The sequence below is a fragment of the Hippopotamus amphibius genome, chromosome 2 (genome assembly GCF_030028045.1).
Source record: "Hippopotamus amphibius kiboko isolate mHipAmp2 chromosome 2, mHipAmp2.hap2, whole genome shotgun sequence".
Classification (NCBI taxonomy): Eukaryota; Metazoa; Chordata; class Mammalia; order Artiodactyla; family Hippopotamidae; genus Hippopotamus; species Hippopotamus amphibius.
Window position 1 is genome coordinate 221,643,458 of NC_080187.1, and position 16,428 is coordinate 221,659,885.

A 16,428-nucleotide genomic window follows, 5' to 3' on the forward strand; every position below is an offset into this window, starting at 1 on the left:
ATTCCTCCTTGGTAGGCAGGAGGTTGCCAAAAGACTACCCTGTACTGCCTGCTGTGAGGGTGGCCAGCCCATAGTTCAAAATTCTCTGGGGCTTATCGGTAGCAACCAAAAGAGCCACTCACTGCGGAACACTCTGGCTGTGGTGAGTCCATTCCAAGGCTTGGCCTGAAACACAAAATTCAAAGCAGAAAGGCTTAAGGAAAGACTCCACCCATGGCCTCAGAACATGTGGGCACTGGCACTATGGAGCAGGATAGAAAACCAAAGGTGGCAATACATCTTGGATATGTGGAAGCCTCCGACGCTCGGAGGAGTCTCAAAGGATTTCCTCGAGGGAGAGGCTGCTCCAACACCCACAGCCACACACCCACCCGTACCCACACCCACACCCAGGACTCTGCAATGGACCAAAAATGCAGGCCATCCTGCCCCTGGATCCCTCTGTTAGGCCTCAGCGTAATCCTATTGAGCATGATTTTTTGGTCATCAGCTCTCTTCAGGACCATATGAGTTCTCATCATCGACCCAACTGAGGCCCTCCTCACTCACCTGCGCCCTGCCACATGTGAAGGCTTACCTCAGATGCTTCCTGGAAAGAAGGATGCCTGAAGGGATGTGCCATTCTGTCGAATCCACGTGCTGGGCCAAGGCTCATGGTGATTGCCCTAGGGAACATAGGCCAGACACAGATCTTCATTTCTCTGGGGACGATGGCTGCCAAGAGGTGAGAAGGACAGCTGTGAGAACTCCAACTCCATGCTAGATGCATTGGGGGACGTGTGTGCCACACGCTCATGCATCGAATGATGCTACAAGCAATACCTGCAGCAATACATCCAGGAACATAGGGCCCAAATGTACCTCCACGCAGAGACAGGAACACATAGCTGAAACGCATACAAACAGCTCCCTACATAGCTTCCTTCCTGCCTCCCTTCCTCCAGAATGCTCTAGCTCCCTCCCTTTCGACCCTCGTCCTTGGCTCACTCCCTCCATCCATCCATACTTACAAAGATGAAGGCATGAGTGGACAGGTGGATCAATGCCATCTTATGTACCTTAATACTGTGTCAGGGGCAGATGAAATAACCAGTACGTATATGTCTCCCCAGGGAAGGACTAGCCTCATGGATCCTCCAGGCAGCACAAGGCCTGGCACCAGGTCTGCTTGGCGGGGAAAACACTGGGGGTGTTTCTGGGGGGAATGGAGACATTCCTCTGGGCCCCACCCTGGTGTGGGCAAGCGTGTGCTGGCCGATGTCACACTTGGCTTGTCCATGTGCACAACACCCAGACAATGAGGCCTTTATGTCCCACACAGTGGACATTCACAGGAGCTGGAGGGAGCTCTCTTGGTAGGCAGTGACTCCCGTAGAGGAAGGCCAGCCCAAGAGATGCCACAGGCCTGTATCTGTATGCAGAACCCATGAAAGAGCCTGTCTGAGTAAACTGGCCTATCTGAGGGCCCATGATCCCTCACAGAGACCTGGGAAACCCCATTCCAGCAAGGGACCAGCCCTTCAGCTCTCACAAGAGCCAAGAGCATCTAGCTGCCAAGTCCCTGATCAAGGGTCCCTGTTGCCTCTCACCACCTCCAGGCCTGGCCCCACATCCTCCCAACCAACACTTCTTGGAAGTCACTCAAGCACACCCCACAACTGACCATAAGCTCAGTCCATCCTCGTGCTCCGCCTCGACATGCACAGAGATCTGCGTGGTTGCTCCCCAGGGCAACACGTAATGAAATGGTGCCTCCATGGTCAGTCTTACTACACTTCAGGTCAATCGAGTTGAATTTCAAGGTCCGCATTCCGATCTGGTGGATGGGGAGCCACGTCAAGCATTCCTCCTTAGGGACCACAGAGATTCCCAAACAGGGCCAATTTCTTCTGTGGCAGCATTCCCTACTGTGGCCCGTGCAAGGCCACCAAACAACAGCCATGCAGCTACACCCTCCTAAGCCCACATCCCGGGACCACCCCTCCCCTTCAGGTCAACAGGGCCTCACGATGGACATGATAACGGGATGCCCAAGGGCTCTGCAAAGCCTTCATGGGGGAATGGACACCCAGAAGCCTTTTCTCCTCTGGAGGGGGCTCTCTGACAAACCAGTGGCTTCCGGAGAGGACGACCAACCCAGGAGAAGCTATGGTCCTGTGTATGCATGCAGACCCCATCAGAGGTCCCATTCGGAACAAGTGGCTCCAACAAAGCATCATGATCCCTCACAGAATCCTGGCACAACCCCATTGAAGACCAGGGCATGGCTTCCAGCCCTTGAAATAACCAGCAGCATCCTGCCTCCAAGCACCTGAGGATGGGCTCCTGCCTGCCTCTCACCATCTCTAGGCAGGGGGCATGAGCCTTCCCTACTGACAGGTTTTGGGAAGCCATAAAGCACACACCACAAGGGACCATTCCCTCAGTTGGTGATCATACTCTGGCGCTAGGTGCACAGAGGTCTCTAGAGATGTTCCGCTTGGGGCCAAGGAAGAAAACACTGCCTCGATGTGCTCTCTGACTAGAATACAGCTCTAATGAAGGCATGTGAGTGCACCAGATGTTAGCCCATAAATTTGCGGCTGCAGCAGACATTCCTCCTTGGTAGGCAGGAGGTTGCCAAAAGACTACCCTGTACTGCCTGCTGTGAGGGTGGCCAGCCCATAGTTCAAAATTCTCTGGGGCTTATCGGTAGCAACCAAAAGAGCCACTCACTGCGGAACACTCTGGCTGTGGTGAGTCCATTCCAAGGCTTGGCCTGAAACACAAAATTCAAAGCAGAAAGGCTTAAGGAAAGACTCCACCCATGGCCTCAGAACATGTGGGCACTGGCACTATGGAGCAGGATAGAAAACCAAAGGTGGCAATACATCTTGGATATGTGGAAGCCTCCGACGCTCGGAGGAGTCTCAAAGGATTTCCTCGAGGGAGAGGCTGCTCCAACACCCACAGCCACACACCCACCCGTACCCACACCCACACCCAGGGCTCTGCAATGGACCAAAAATGCAGGCCATCCTGCCCCTGGATCCCTCTGTTAGGCCTCAGCGTAATCCTATTGAGCATGATTTTTTGGTCATCAGCTCTCTTCAGGACCATATGAGTTCTCATCATCGACCCAACTGAGGCCCTCCTCACTCACCTGCGCCCTGCCACATGTGAAGGCTTACCTCAGATGCTTCCTGGAAAGAAGGATGCCTGAAGGGATGTGCCATTCTGTCGAATCCACGTGCTGGGCCAAGGCTCATGGTGATTGCCCTAGGGAACATAGGCCAGACACAGATCTTCATTTCTCTGGGGACGATGGCTGCCAAGAGGTGAGAAGGACAGCTGTGAGAACTCCAACTCCATGCTAGATGCATTGGGGGACGTGTGTGTCACACGCTCATGCATCGAATGATGCTACAAGAAATACCTGCAGCAATACATCCAGGAACATAGGGCCTAAATGTACCTCCACGCAGAGACAGGAACACATAGCTGAAACGCATACAAACAGCTCCCTACATAGCTTCCTTCCTGCCTCCCTTCCTCCAGAATGCTCTAGCTCCCTCCCTTTCGACCCTCGTCCTTGGCTCACTCCCTCCATCCATCCATACTTACAAAGATGAAGGCATGAGTGGACAGGTGGATCAATGCCATCTTATGTACCTTAATACTGTGTCAGGGGCAGATGAAATAACCAGTACGTATATGTCTCCCCAGGGAAGGACTAGCCTCATGGATCCTCCAGGCAGCACAAGGCCTGGCACCAGGTCTGCTTGGCGGGGAAAACACTGGGGGTGTTTCTGGGGAGAATGGAGACATTCCTCTGGGCCCCACCCTGGTGTGGGCAAGCGTGTGCTGGCCGATGTCACACTTGGCTTGTCCATGTGCACAACACCCAGACAATGAGGCCTTTATGTCCCACACAGTGGACATTCACAGGAGCTGGAGGGAGCTCTCTTGGTAGGCAGTGACTCCTGTAGAGGAAGGCCAGCCCAAGAGATGCCACAGGCCTGTATCTGTATGCAGAACCCATGAAAGGGCCTGTCTGAGAAAACTGGCCTATCTGAGGGCCCATGATCCCTCACAGAGACCTGGGAAACCCCATTCCAGCAAGGGACCAGCCCTTCAGCTCTCACAAGAGCCAAGAGCATCTAGCTGCCAAGTCCCTGATCAAGGGTCCTTGTTGCCTCTCACCACCTCCAGGCCTGGCCCCACATCCTCCCAACCAACACTTCTTGGAAGTCACTCAAGCACACCCCACAACTGACCATAAGCTCAGTCCATCCTCGTGCTCTGCCTCGACATGCACAGAGATCTGCGTGGTTGCTCCCCAGGGCAACACGTAATGAAATGGTGCCTCCATGGTCAGTCTTACTACACTTCAGGTCAATCGAGTTGAATTTCAAGGTCCGCATTCCGATCTGGTGGATGGGGAGCCACGTCAAGCATTCCTCCTTAGGGACCACAGAGATTCCCAAACAGGGCCAATTTCTTCTGTGGCAGCATTCCCTACTGTGGCCCGTGCAAGGCCACCAAACAACAGCCATGCAGCTACACCCTCCTCAGCCCACATCCCGGGACCACCGCCCCCTTCAGGTCAACAGGGCCTCATGATGGACATGATAACGGGATGCCCAAGGGCTCTGCAAAGCCTTCATGGGGCAATGGACACCCAGAAGCCTTTTCTCCTCTGGAGGGGGCTCTCTGACAAACCAGTGGCTTCCGGAGAGGACGACCAACCCAGGAGAAGCTATGGTCCTGTGTATGCATGCAGACCCCATCAGAGGCCCCATTCGGATCAAGTGGCTCCAACAAAGCACCATGATCCCTCACAGAGTCCTGGCACAACCCCATTGAAGACCATGGCATGGCTTCCAGCCCTTGAAATAACCAGCAGCATCCTGCCTCCAAGCACCTGAGGATGGGCTCCTGCCTGCCTCTCACCATCTCTAGGCAGGGGGCATGAGCCTTCCCTACTGACAGGTTTTGGGAAGCCATAAAGCACACACCACAAGGGACCATTCCCTCAGTTGGTGATCATACTCTGGCGCTAGGTGCACAGAGGTCTCTAGAGATGTTCCGCCTGGGGCCAAGGAAGAAAACACTGCCTCGATGTGCTCTCTGACTAGAATACAGCTCTAATGAAGGCATGTGAGTGCACCAGATGTGAGCCCATAAATTTGGGGCAGCAGCAGACATTCCTCCTTGGTAGGCAGGAGGTTGCCAAAAGACTACCCTGTACTGGCTGCTGTGAGGGCGGCCAGCCCATAGTTCAAAATTCTCTGGGGCCTATCGGTAGCAACCAAAAGAGCCACTCACTGCGGAATATTCTGGCTGAGGTGAGTCCATTCCAAGGCTTGGCCTGAAACACAAAATTCAAAGCAGAAAGGCTTAAGGAAAAACTCCACCCATGGCTTCAGAACATGTGGGCCCTGGCACTATGGAGCAGGATAGAAAACCAAAGGTGGCAACACATCTTGGATATGTGGAAGCCATCTACACTGGGAGGAGTCTCAAGGGATTTACTCGAGCGAGAGGCTGCCCCAACACCCACACCCAAACCCACACACACACCCACACCCAGGGCTCTGCAATGGACCAAAAATGCAGGCCATCCTGCCCCTGGATCCCTCTCTTAGGCCTCAGCGTAATCCTATTGAGCATGATTTTTTGGTCATCAGCTCTCTTCAGGACCATATGAGTTCTCATCATCGACCCAACTGAGGCCCTCCTCACTCACCTGCGCCCTGCCACATGTGAAGACTTACCTCAGATGCTTCCTGGAAAGAAGGATGCCTGAAGGGATGTGCCATTCTGTCGAATCCACGTGCTGGGCCAAGGCTCATGGTGATTGCCCTAGGGAACATAGGCCAAACACAGATCTTCATTTCTCTGGGGACGATGGCTGCCAAGAGGTGAGAAGGACAGCTGTGAGAACTCCAACTCCATGCTAGATGCATTGGGAGACGTGTGTGCCACACGCTCATGCATCGAATGATGCTACAAGAAATACCTGCAGCAATACATCCAGGAACATAGGGCCCAAATGTACCTCCACGCAGAGACAGGAACACATAGCTGAAACGCATACAAACAGCTCCCTACATAGCTTCCTTCCTGCCTCCCTTCCTCCAGAATGCTCTAGCTCCCTCCCCTTTGACCCTCGTCCTTGGCTCACTCCCTCCATCCATCCATACTTACAAAGATGAAGGCATGAGTGGACAGGTGGATCAATGCCATCTTATGTACCTTAATACTGTGTCAGGGGCAGATGAAATAACCAGTACGTATATGTCTCCCCAGGGAAGGACTAGCCTCATGGATCCTCAAGGCAGTACAAGGCCTGGCACCAGGTCTGCTTGGCGAGGAAAACACTGGGGGTGTTTCTGGGGGGAATGGAGACATTCCTCTGGGCCCCACCCTGGTGTGGGCAAGCGTGTGCTGGCCGATGTCACATTTGGCTTGTCCATGTGCACAACACCCAGACAATGAGGCCTTTATGTCCCACACAGTGGACATTCACAGGAGCTGGAGGGAGCACTATTGGTAGGCAGTGGCTCCCGTAGAGGAAGGCCAGCCCAAGAGATGCCACAGGCCTGTATCTGTATGCAGAACCCATGAAAGGGCCTGTCTGAGGAAACTGGCCTGTCTGAGGGCCCATGATCCCTCACAGAGACCTGGGAAACCCCATTCCAGCAAGGGACCAGCCCTTCAGCTCTCACAAGAGCCAAGAGCATCTAACTGCCAAGTCCCTGATGAAGGGTCCTTGTTGCCTCTCACCACCTCCAGGCCTGGCCCCACATCCTCCCAACCAACACTTCTTGGAAGTCACTCAAGCACACCCCACAACTGACCATAAGCTCAGTCCATCCTCGTGCTCTGCCTCGACATGCACAGAGATCTGCGTGGTTGCTCCCCAGGGCAACACGTAATGAAATGGTGCCTCCATGGTCAGTCTTAGGACACTTCAGGTCAATCGAGTTGAATTTCATGGCCCACATTCCGATCTGGTGGATGGGGAGCCACGTCAAGCATTCCTCCTTGGGGACTACAGAGATTCCCAAACAGGGCCAATTTCTTCTGTGGCAGCATTCCCTACTGTGGCCCGTGCAAGGCCACCAAACAACAGCCATGGAGCTACACCCTCCTCAGCCCATATCCCGGGACCACCCCTCCCCTTCAGGTCAACAGGGCCTCACGATGGACATGATAACGGGATGCCCAAGGGCTCTGCAAAGCCTTCATGGGGGAATGGACACCCAGAAGCCTTTTCTCCTCTGGAGGGGGCTCTCTGACAAACCAGTGGCTTCCGGAGAGGACGACCAACCCAGGAGAAGCTATGGTCCTGTGTATGCATGCAGACCCCATCAGAGGCCCCATTCGGATCAGTTGGCTCCAACAAAGCACCATGATCCCTCACAGAGTCCTAGCACAACCCCATTGAAGACCAGGGCATGGCTTCCAGCCCTTGAAATAACCAGCAGCATCCTGCCTCCAAGCACCTGAGGATGGGCTCCTGCCTGCCTCTCACCATCTCTAGGCAGGGGGCATGAGCCTTCCCTACTGACAGGTTTTGGGAAGCCATAAAGCACACACCACAAGGGACCATTCCCTCAGTTGGTGATCATACTCTGGCGCTAGGTGCACAGAGGTCTCTAGAGATGTTCCGCTTGGGGCCAAGGAAGAAAACACTGCCTCGATGTGCTCTCTGACTAGAATACAGCTCTAATGAAGGCATGTGAGTGCACCAGATGTGAGCCCATAAATTTGGGGCAGCAGCAGACATTCCTCCTTGGTAGGCAGGAGGTTGCCAAAAGACTACCCTGTACTGGCTGCTGTGAGGGCGGCCAGCCCATAGTTCAAAATTCTCTGGGGCCTATCGGTAGCAACCAAAAGAGCCACTCACTGCGGAACACTCTGGCTGTGGTGAGTCCATTCCAAGGCTTGGCCTGAAACACAAAATTCAAAGCAGAAAGGCTTAAGGAAAGACTCCACCCATGGCCTCAGAACATGTGGGCCCTGGCACTATGGAGCAGGATAGAAAACCACAGGTGGCAATACATCTTGGATATGTGGAAGCCTCCTACGCTCGGAGGAGTCTCAAAGGATTTCCTCGAGGGAGAGGCTGCTCCAACACCCACACCCACACCCCCACCCGTACCCACACCCACACCCAGGGCTCTGCAATGGACCAAAAATGCAGGCCATCCTGCCCCTGGATCCCTCTGTTAGGCCTCAGCGTAATCCTATTGAGCATGATTTTTTGGTCATCAGCTCTCTTCAGGACCATATGAGTTCTCATCATCGACCCAACTGAGGCCCTCCTCACTCACCTGCGCCCTGCCACATGTGAAGGCTTACCTCAGATGCTTCCTGGAAAGAAGGATGCCTGAAGGGATGTGCCATTCTGTCGAATCCACGTGCTGGGCCAAGGCTCATGGTGATTGCCCTAGGGAACATAGGCCAGACACAGATCTTCATTTCTCTGGGGACGATGGCTGCCAAGAGGTGAGAAGGACAGCTGTGAGAACTCCAACTCCATGCTAGATGCATTGGGGGACGTGTGTGCCACACGCTCATGCATCGAATGATGCTACAAGCAATACCTGCAGCAATACATCCAGGAACATAGGGCCCAAATGTACCTCCACGCAGAGACAGGAACACATAGCTGAAACGCATACAAACAGCTCCCTACATAGCTTCCTTCCTGCCTCCCTTCCTCCAGAATGCTCTAGCTCCCTCCCTTTCGACCCTCGTCCTTGGCTCACTCCCTCCATCCATCCATACTTACAAAGATGAAGGCATGAGTGGACAGGTGGATCAATGCCATCTTATGTACCTTAATACTGTGTCAGGGGCAGATGAAATAACCAGTACGTATATGTCTCCCCAGGGAAGGACTAGCCTCATGGATCCTCCAGGCAGCACAAGGCCTGGCACCAGGTCTGCTTGGCGGGGAAAACACTGGGGGTGTTTCTGGGGGGAATGGAGACATTCCTCTGGGCCCCACCCTGGTGTGGGCAAGCGTGTGCTGGCCGATGTCACACTTGGCTTGTCCATGTGCACAACACCCAGACAATGAGGCCTTTATGTCCCACACAGTGGACATTCACAGGAGCTGGAGGGAGCTCTCTTGGTAGGCAGTGACTCCCGTAGAGGAAGGCCAGTCCAAGAGATGCCACAGGCCTGTATCTGTATGCAGAACCCATGAAAGGGCCTGTCTGAGAAAACTGGCCTATCTGAGGGCCCATGATCCCTCACAGAGACCTGGGAAACCCCATTCCAGCAAGGGACCTGCCCTTCAGCTCTCACAAGAGCCAAGAGCATCTGGCTGCCAAGTCCCTGATGAAGGGTCCTTGCTGCCTCTCACCACCTCCAGGCCTGGCCCCACATCCTCCCAACCAACACTTCTTGGAAGTCACTCAAGCACACCCCACAACTGACCATAAGCTCAGTCCATCCTCGTGCTCTGCCTCGACATGCACAGAGATCTGCGTGGTTGCTCCCCAGGGCAACACGTAATGAAATGGTGCCTCCATGGTCAGTCTTACTACACTTCAGGTCAATCGAGTTGAATTTCACGGCCCGCATTCCGATCTGGTGGATGGGGAGCCACGTCAAGCATTCCTCCTTGGGGACAACAGAGATTCCCAAACAGAGCCAATTTCTTCTGTGGCAGCATTCCCTACTGTGGCCCGTGCAAGGCCACCAAACAACAGCCATGCAGCTACACCCTCCTCAGCCCACATCCCGGGACCACCCCTCCCCTTCAGGTCAACAGGGCCTCACGATGGACATGATAACGGGATGCCCAAGGGCTCTGCAAAGCCTTCATGGGGGAATGGACACCCAGAAGCCTTTTCTCCTCTGGAGGGGGCTCTCTGACAAACCAGTGGCTTCCGGAGAGGACGACCAACCCAGGAGAAGCTATGGTCTTGTGTATGCATGCAGACCCCATCAGAGGCCCCATTCGGATCAGTTGGCTCCAACAAAGCACCATGATCCCTCACAGAGTCCTAGCACAACCCCATTGAAGACCAGGGCATGGCTTCCAGCCCTTGAAATAACCAGCAGCATCCTGCCTCCAAGCACCTGAGGATGGGCTCCTGCCTGCCTCTCACCATCTCTAGGCAGGGGGCATGAGCCTTCCCTACTGACAGGTTTTGGGAAGCCATAAAGCACACACCACAAGGGACCATTCCCTCAGTTGGTGATCATACTCTGGCGCTAGGTGCACAGAGGTCTCTAGAGATGTTCCGCTTGGGGCCAAGGAAGAAAACACTGCCTCGATGTGCTCTCTGACTAGAATACAGCTCTAATGAAGGCATGTGAGTGCACCAGATGTGAGCCCATAAATTTGGGGCAGCAGCAGACATTCCTCCTTGGTAGGCAGGAGGTTGCCAAAAGACTACCCTGTACTGCCTGCTGTGAGGGCGGCCAGCCCATAGTTCAAAATTCTCTGGGGCCTATCGGTAGCAACCAAAAGAGCCACTCACTGCGGAACACTCTGGCTGTGGTGAGTCCATGCCAAGGCTTGGCCTGAAACACAAAATTCAAAGCAGAAAGGCTTAAGGAAAGACTCCACCCATGGCCTCAGAACATGTGGGCCCTGGCACTATGGAGCAGGATAGAAAACCAAAGGTGGCAATACATCTTGGATATGTGGAAGCCTCCTACGCTCCGAGGGGTCTCAAAGGATTTCCTCGAGGGAGAGGCTGCTCCAACACCCACACCCACACCCACACCCATACCCACACCCACACCCAGGCTCTGCAATTGACCAAAAATGCAGGCCATCCTGCCCCTGGATCCCTCTCTTAGGCCTCAGCGTAATCCTACTGAGCATGATTTTTTGGTCATCAGCTCTCTTCAGGACCATATGAGTTCTCATCATCGACCCAACTGAGGCCCTCCTCACTCACCTGCGCCCTGCCACATGTGAAGGCTTACCTCAGATGCTTCCTGGAAAGAAGGATGCCTGAAGGGATGTGCCATTCTGTCGAATCCACGTGCTGGGCCAAGGCTCATGGTGATTGCCCTAGGGAACATAGGCCAGACACAGATCTTCATTTCTCTGGGGACGATGGCTGCCAAGAGGTGAGAAGGACAGCTGTGAGAACTCCAACTCCATGCTAGATGCATTGGGGGACGTGTGTGCCACACGCTCATGCATCGAATGATGCTACAAGCAATACCTGCAGCAATACATCCAGGAACAAAGGGCCCAAATGTACCTCCACGCAGAGACAGGAACACATAGCTGAAACGCATACAAACAGCTCCCTACATAGCTTCCTTCCTGCCTCCCTTCCTCCAGAATGCTCTAGCTCCCTCCCTTTCGACCCTCGTCCTTGGCTCACTCCCTCCATCCATCCATACTTACAAAGATGAAGGCATGAGTGGACAGGTGGATCAATGCCATCTTATGTACCTTAATACTGTGTCAGGGGCAGATGAAATAACCAGTACGTATATGTCTCCCCAGGGAAGGACTAGCCTCATGGATCCTCCAGGCAGCACAAGGCCTGGCACCAGGTCTGCTTGGCGGGGAAAACACTGGGGGTGTTTCTGGGGGGAATGGAGACATTCCTCTGGGCCCCACCCTGGTGTGGGCAAGCGTGTGCTGGCCGATGTCACACTTGGCTTGTCCATGTGCACAACACCCAGACAATGAGGCCTTTATGTCCCACACAGTGGACATTCACAGGAGCTGGAGGGAGCTCTCTTGGTAGGCAGTGACTCCCGTAGAGGAAGGCCAGCCCAAGAGATGCCACAGGCCTGTATCTGTATGCAGAACCCATGAAAGAGCCTGTCTGAGTAAACTGGCCTATCTGAGGGCCCATGATCCCTCACAGAGACCTGGGAAACCCCATTCCAGCAAGGGACCAGCCCTTCAGCTCTCACAAGAGCCAAGAGCATCTAGCTGCCAAGTCCCTGATCAAGGGTCCCTGTTGCCTCTCACCACCTCCAGGCCTGGCCCCACATCCTCCCAACCAACACTTCTTGGAAGTCACTCAAGCACACCCCACAACTGACCATAAGCTCAGTCCATCCTCGTGCTCCGCCTCGACATGCACAGAGATCTGCGTGGTTGCTCCCCAGGGCAACACGTAATGAAATGGTGCCTCCATGGTCAGTCTTACTACACTTCAGGTCAATCGAGTTGAATTTCACGGCCCGCATTCCGATCTGGTGGATGGGGAGCCACGTCAAGCATTCCTCCTTAGGGACCACAGAGATTCCCAAACAGGGCCAATTTCTTCTGTGGCAGCATTCCCTACTGTGGCCCGTGCAAGGCCACCAAACAACAGCCATGCAGCTACACCCTCCTAAGCCCACATCCCGGGACCACCCCTCCCCTTCAGGTCAACAGGGCCTCACGATGGACATGATAACGGGATGCCCAAGGGCTCTGCAAAGCCTTCATGGGGGAATGGACACCCAGAAGCCTTTTCTCCTCTGGAGGGGGCTCTCTGACAAACCAGTGGCTTCCGGAGAGGACGACCAACCCAGGAGAAGCTATGGTCCTGTGTATGCATGCAGACCCCATCAGAGGTCCCATTCGGAACAAGTGGCTCCAACAAAGCATCATGATCCCTCACAGAATCCTGGCACAACCCCATTGAAGACCAGGGCATGGCTTCCAGCCCTTGAAATAACCAGCAGCATCCTGCCTCCAAGCACCTGAGGATGGGCTCCTGCCTGCCTCTCACCATCTCTAGGCAGGGGGCATGAGCCTTCCCTACTGACAGGTTTTGGGAAGCCATAAAGCACACACCACAAGGGACCATTCCCTCAGTTGGTGATCATACTCTGGCGCTAGGTGCACAGAGGTCTCTAGAGATGTTCCGCTTGGGGCCAAGGAAGAAAACACTGCCTCGATGTGCTCTCTGACTAGAATACAGCTCTAATGAAGGCATGTGAGTGCACCAGATGTGAGCCCATAAATTTGGGGCAGCAGCAGACATTCCTCCTTGGTAGGCAGGAGGTTGCCAAAAGACTACCCTGTACTGCCTGCTGTGAGGGCGGCCAGCCCATAGTTCAAAATTCTCTGGGGCCTATCGGTAGCAACCAAAAGAGCCACTCACTGCGGAACACTCTGGCTGTGGTGAGTCCATTCCAAGGCTTGGCCTGAAACACAAAATTCAAAGCAGAAAGGCTTAAGGAAAGACTCCACCCATGGCCTCAGAACATGTGGGCCCTGGCACTATGGAGCAGGATAGAAAACCAAAGGTGGCAATACATCTTGGATATGTGGAAGCCTCCTACGCTCGGAGGAGTCTCAAAGGATTTCCTCGAGGGAGAGGCTGCTCCAACACCCACACCCACACCCCCACCGGGACCACACCCACACCCAGGGCTCTGCAATGGACCAAAAATGCAGGCCATCCTGCCCCTGGATCCCTCTGTTAGGCCTCAGCGTAATCCTATTGAGCATGATTTTTTGGTCATCAGCTCTCTTCAGGACCATATGAGTTCTCATCATCAACCCAACTGAGGCCCTCCTCACTCACCTGCGCCCTGCCACATGTGAAGGCTTACCTCAGATGCTTCCTGGAAAGAAGGATGCCTGAAGGGATGTGCCATTCTGTCGAATCCACGTGCTGGGCCAAGGCTCATGGTGATTGCCCTAGGGAACATAGGCCAGACACAGATCTTCATTTCTCTGGGGACGATGGCTGCCAAGAGGTGAGAAGGACAGCTGTGAGAACTCCAACTCCATGCTAGATGCATTGGGGGACGTGTGTGCCACACGCTCATGCATCGAATGATGCTACAAGAAATACCTGCAGCAATACATCCAGGAACATAGGGCCCAAATGTACCTCCACGCAGAGACAGGAACACATAGCTGAAACGCATACAAACAGCTCCCTACATAGCTTCCTTCCTGCCTCCCTTCCTCCAGAATGCTCTAGCTCCCTCCCTTTCGACCCTCGTCCTTGGCTCACTCCCTCCATCCATCCATACTTAGAAAGATGAAGGCATGAGTGGACAGGTGGATCAATGCCATCTTATGTACCTTAATACTGTGTCAGGGGCAGATGAAATAACCAGTACGTATATGTCTCCCCAGGGAAGGACTAGCCTCATGGATCCTCCAGGCAGCACAAGGCCTGGCACCAGGTCTGCTTGGCGGGGAAAACACTGGGGGTGTTTCTGGGGGGAATGGAGACATTCCTCTGGGCCCCACCCTGGTGTGGGCAAGCGTGTGCTGGCCGATGTCACACTTGGCTTGTCCATGTGCACAACACCCAGACAATGAGGCCTTTATGTCCCACACAGTGGACATTCACAGGAGCTGGAGGGAGCTCTCTTGGTAGGCAGTGACTCCCGTAGAGGAAGGCCAGCCCAAGAGATGCCACAGGCCTGTATCTGTATGCAGAACCCATGAAAGAGCCTGTCTGAGTAAACTGGCCTATCTGAGGGCCCGTGATCCCTCACAGAGACCTGGGAAACCCCATTCCAGCAAGGGACCAGCCCTTCAGCTCTCACAAGAGCCAAGAGCATCTAGCTGCCAAGTCCCTGATCAAGGGTCCCTGTTGCCTCTCACCACCTCCAGGCCTGGCCCCACATCCTCCCAACCAACACTTCTTGGAAGTCACTCAAGCACACCCCACAACTGACCATAAGCTCAGTCCATCCTCGTGCTCCGCCTCGACATGCACAGAGATCTGCGTGGTTGCTCCCCAGGGCAACACGTAATGAAATGGTGCCTCCATGGTCAGTCTTACTACACTTCAGGTCAATCGAGTTGAATTTCAAGGTCCGCATTCCGATCTGGTGGATGGGGAGCCACGTCAAGCATTCCTCCTTAGGGACCACAGAGATTCCCAAACAGGGCCAATTTCTTCTGTGGCAGCATTCCCTACTGTGGCCCGTGCAAGGCCACCAAACAACAGCCATGCAGCTACACCCTCCTAAGCCCACATCCCGGGACCACCCCTCCCCTTCAGGTCAACAGGGCCTCACGATGGACATGATAACGGGATGCCCAAGGGCTCTGCAAAGCCTTCATGGGGGAATGGACACCCAGAAGCCTTTTCTCCTCTGGAGGGGGCTCTCTGACAAACCAGTGGCTTCCGGAGAGGACGACCAACCCAGGAGAAGCTATGGTCCTGTGTATGCATGCAGACCCCATCAGAGGTCCCATTCGGAACAAGTGGCTCCAACAAAGCATCATGATCCCTCACAGAATCCTGGCACAACCCCATTGAAGACCAGGGCATGGCTTCCAGCCCTTGAAATAACCAGCAGCATCCTGCCTCCAAGCACCTGAGGATGGGCTCCTGCCTGCCTCTCACCATCTCTAGGCAGGGGGCATGAGCCTTCCCTACTGACAGGTTTTGGGAAGCCATAAAGCACACACCACAAGGGACCATTCCCTCAGTTGGTGATCATACTCTGGCGCTAGGTGCACAGAGGTCTCTAGAGATGTTCCGCTTGGGGCCAAGGAAGAAAACACTGCCTCGATGTGCTCTCTGACTAGAATACAGCTCTAATGAAGGCATGTGAGTGCACCAGATGTTAGCCCATAAATTTGCGGCTGCAGCAGACATTCCTCCTTGGTAGGCAGGAGGTTGCCAAAAGACTACCCTGTACTGCCTGCTGTGAGGGTGGCCAGCCCATAGTTCAAAATTCTCTGGGGCTTATCGGTAGCAACCAAAAGAGCCACTCACTGCGGAACACTCTGGCTGTGGTGAGTCCATTCCAAGGCTTGGCCTGAAACACAAAATTCAAAGCAGAAAGGCTTAAGGAAAGACTCCACCCATGGCCTCAGAACATGTGGGCCCTGGCACTATGGAGCAGGATAGAAAACCAAAGGTGGCAATACATCTTGGATATGTGGAAGCCTCCGACGCTCGGAGGAGTCTCAAAGGATTTCCTCGAGGGAGAGGCTGCTCCAACACCCACACCCACACACCCACCCGTACCCACACCCACACCCAGGGCTCTGCAATGGACCAAAAATGCAGGCCATCCTGCCCCTGGATCCCTCTGTTAGGCCTCAGCGTAATCCTATTGAGCATGATTTTTTGGTCATCAGCTCTCTTCAGGACCATATGAGTTCTCATCATCGACCCAACTGAGGCCCTCCTCACTCACCTGCGCCCTGCCACATGTGAAGGCTTACCTCAGATGCTTCCTGGAAAGAAGGATGCCTGAAGGGATGTGCCATTCTGTCGAATCCACGTGCTGGGCCAAGGCTCATGGTGATTGCCCTAGGGAACATAGGCCAGACACAGATCTTCATTTCTCTGGGGACGATGGCTGCCAAGAGGTGAGAAGGACAGCTGTGAGAACTCCAACTCCATGCTAGATGCATTGGGGGACGTGTGTGTCACACGCTCATGCATCGAATGATGCTACAAGAAATACCTGCAGCAATACATCCAGGAACATAGGGCCTAAATGTACCTCCACGCAGAGACAGGA

General features: G+C 54.2%; 7 non-coding genes across 7 annotated transcripts; all 7 read right to left on the bottom strand.

The window, feature by feature from the left end:
* Positions 1 to 446: 446 nt before the first annotated feature.
* Positions 447 to 527, bottom strand: LOC130847521 (small nucleolar RNA SNORD115). Its single transcript, XR_009052276.1, has one exon. It is a non-coding gene; the product is annotated as a small nucleolar RNA SNORD115 (small nucleolar RNA).
* A 2,512-nt stretch (positions 528 to 3,039) lies between these two features.
* On the bottom strand, positions 3,040 to 3,120 carry LOC130847522 (small nucleolar RNA SNORD115). Its single transcript, XR_009052277.1, has one exon. It is a non-coding gene; the product is annotated as a small nucleolar RNA SNORD115 (small nucleolar RNA).
* Positions 3,121 to 5,625: 2,505 nt separating this feature from the next.
* On the bottom strand, positions 5,626 to 5,706 carry LOC130847523 (small nucleolar RNA SNORD115). Its single transcript, XR_009052278.1, has one exon. It is a non-coding gene; the product is annotated as a small nucleolar RNA SNORD115 (small nucleolar RNA).
* A 2,512-nt stretch (positions 5,707 to 8,218) lies between these two features.
* On the bottom strand, positions 8,219 to 8,299 carry LOC130847524 (small nucleolar RNA SNORD115). Its single transcript, XR_009052279.1, has one exon. It is a non-coding gene; the product is annotated as a small nucleolar RNA SNORD115 (small nucleolar RNA).
* A 2,511-nt stretch (positions 8,300 to 10,810) lies between these two features.
* LOC130847737 (small nucleolar RNA SNORD115) lies at positions 10,811 to 10,891 on the bottom strand. The gene has a single exon (XR_009052479.1). It is a non-coding gene; the product is annotated as a small nucleolar RNA SNORD115 (small nucleolar RNA).
* A 2,511-nt stretch (positions 10,892 to 13,402) lies between these two features.
* Positions 13,403 to 13,483, bottom strand: LOC130846910 (small nucleolar RNA SNORD115). The gene has a single exon (XR_009051705.1). It is a non-coding gene; the product is annotated as a small nucleolar RNA SNORD115 (small nucleolar RNA).
* A 2,512-nt stretch (positions 13,484 to 15,995) lies between these two features.
* On the bottom strand, positions 15,996 to 16,076 carry LOC130847525 (small nucleolar RNA SNORD115). Its single transcript, XR_009052280.1, has one exon. It is a non-coding gene; the product is annotated as a small nucleolar RNA SNORD115 (small nucleolar RNA).
* Positions 16,077 to 16,428: the final 352 nt, after the last annotated feature.